Source organism: Octodon degus, unplaced genomic scaffold (assembly GCF_000260255.1).
Source record: "Octodon degus isolate 3935 unplaced genomic scaffold, OctDeg1.0 scaffold00092, whole genome shotgun sequence".
NCBI classification, from domain to species: domain Eukaryota; kingdom Metazoa; phylum Chordata; class Mammalia; order Rodentia; family Octodontidae; genus Octodon; species Octodon degus.
In genome coordinates this window covers 7,912,892-7,915,317 of record NW_004524668.1, presented here as the reverse complement: position 1 = coordinate 7,915,317, position 2,426 = coordinate 7,912,892, and the positions used below count along the sequence as shown (strand labels likewise).

At 55.1% G+C, this 2,426-nt stretch overlaps 1 protein-coding gene across 1 annotated transcript in view; it reads left to right on the top strand.

The window, feature by feature from the left end:
- Positions 1 to 2,426, top strand: part of Arhgef10l (Rho guanine nucleotide exchange factor 10 like) — a 136,753-nt gene that overhangs the window by 14,902 nt on the left and 119,425 nt on the right. The gene's annotated exons all lie outside the window — the stretch shown is intronic.

Below are 2,426 nucleotides of genomic sequence, written 5' to 3'. Positions count from 1 at the left end.
ATCTGGCATAGCATGTGGTGCCAGGGATTGAACCACAGTCCTTAGGCAACTGTGCTTGCCTAAGCTTGCCTGAGCAGGTACTTTAGTCCTGCTGAGCTATCTCGTTGGCCCCTGATACATTTAATTTTAATTTGATTTTATTTTTAAATTTTGAGACAGGGCCTCCCTAAATTTTCCAGGCTGGGCTCAAACTTATAATCCCTCCCTCAGCCACCCCAAGTGCTGGGATGGTGGGTGTGCTCCATTCCATCCAGCTGCTGTGTTATTCTTTATTGCGAAAGTAGAAAGGAGAGAGACTGAAAGAAAAACACGACATGACAGAGAAGGGGCCCGAGTGTCAGAAGGTGGCACTCATGATGGCAAGCAGAGAGCACTGTTGTGTCTGTTGGGCCCCTGCCCCTGGGCCCTGCGGAGCTGAAGCTTTGTCAAGGGAAGCCAGTTATCTGGTTATTTACAGGGAATCTCCCAACTATCAAATGTTGGTGGATAATTAACAACAACAGCAAAACTACTGCGGGCAAAACAAAACGCTTCCATGGCGCGGCCTATTGCTGTGGCACAGTCTGTTGTGTGAGCTGTGGTTTGTACCCTGCCCCTGGGGTTTAATGGATGAGGTCTGGACTCCATACAAGGGTCTGATGGTGAATGAACCTCTCCCCTAGCTGGACTCTGCGCCCCTCGCCCTTAAGCCTGAAGGTCCAGCGCCACCTGTCCCGAAAACACTGAGTGCTGCGGAGGCCACATGGGAGGCTGCTTGGGGATCCTGGGCCTTGTAATAGTTCTGGAGGGGAGGAGACGACTTGGGACAACACCAAGAGAGCAGGGGCATCTCGGGATGGAAGGTACGGCCCAGGAGGGGCTGCAGCAGGTCGTGAAAGCTGAGCGTGCAGACCCAGGACGTGCACGTGGTATTGGCTGCGGAAGCAGCACCCACGAGGCTGCATTCCAGTCTTAGGCCCATGTGATGGCCCCGAGTCCAGAGGGGGACAGGTGGCCGTGTGGAGGTGGCATTCTTTGCCTTGCTGGCATTGCAGGAACTTTGCTTTCTGCCTTCCTGGCTGCAAGAAGTGTGCCTCAGAGTAGGAGACTCCCTCAGGGCAGGACAGTATCTGTTGACCCAAGTCTCCTAAGTGCCTGGAACACAGTAAGTGCTCAGAAATATTTACTGCCTACTTAGGATAAAGTGTTCTCTAAGCCCAGGGGCTTAGATGACTCCAGGACAAGCTCTATGGTGCTTATGTTCTTGTATGCAGACAAACAATACACAAGCAAACAAATCAGTGAATGAGATGATTTCAGAGAGTGTGGCCCCCACACGGCTTGCCACGCATCAGTGGCTTGGCCTGTTTTATCCCTGTCTCCTCCCAGCCCGAGAGCCACCAGGGCAGGGCCAGGATCCATCTTGTTCCTGATTTCTTTTGTAGCCCCTGTGGCTGGTTCCTGATAAATTGGTAGCAAAAAAATAAAAGATAGAAAAGGGTTTCTACCGCTAGATGGGACGGATATACACAGGCCCAGAGGACCTGCACGTTCAGGCCCATACAGGGCACCTGATGCCTTCAGACGCCACAGCACTCATTAGTATCTACCCAGGGTCACTGCTGATAAGCCAAAGTGTGAATTTCCTCACACATAGGGAGGTGGCAGGGGAGTGACAATAACCACAGGGATAATCTTAATTAATGACCTGATAACTGTAATTAATTGCATCATATCTGGAGGCCTTCTTGGAATTCTGGGTGAGAGGAGCTAGTGTTTGGCAGCTTTGGGGCCTAGAGGCAGGGAGCACAAGGGCAGGAGCTGGCAAATCCCAGCACTGAGTCTCAGTGGGAGAATGGGGTCATGTCGCAGGGCTGTTGACAGCTTAGGGAGCCCGTGTCAACATCCTTGTGGCTCCATGTCTGTGGCTGCTGGGGTAGCCCCTACTGTGCTGTATCAGGAGCCTGGGTGCCAGGCTGCAAAGTACCCCCTAGGGGTCCCAGGTGGCCACCCATGGGTGCACATCACAAGCCTGCAAGTGACCAGGGCCAGCCCTCACCCAGTCTGTCCGGGATCTTTCCAAGACAGACAGGAGAGGGTGCCGTGTTGTGTGAACACCTCTGCTGGGAGACTGGGAAAAGTGGGGTGCTGCTGGGGACACAGTGAGTGAGAAGAACCTGTGTGCCTGATCCCACCTCCTGTGGCCTCAGTTTCCCCTTCGGAGTAGAAGGCTGGGTAGGGGTGCAGAGCCCCCCTCCTTGGTGGGGCCCTAGTCGGGATAGTGGTTTGGGGGACCCCCTGTTACTCTCCTCTCTCCCCAGGCGCGAGGAGGGGGCGGAGCGATAGCGGCCCGGACAGCAGGGGTTAAGCGGTGACCTCAGCGGCCCGGCTGGCTGGCGGGGGCGGTGCCGTGCGCGGGGCTGGAGCGGCGCGGGGCTGCGCGGGCC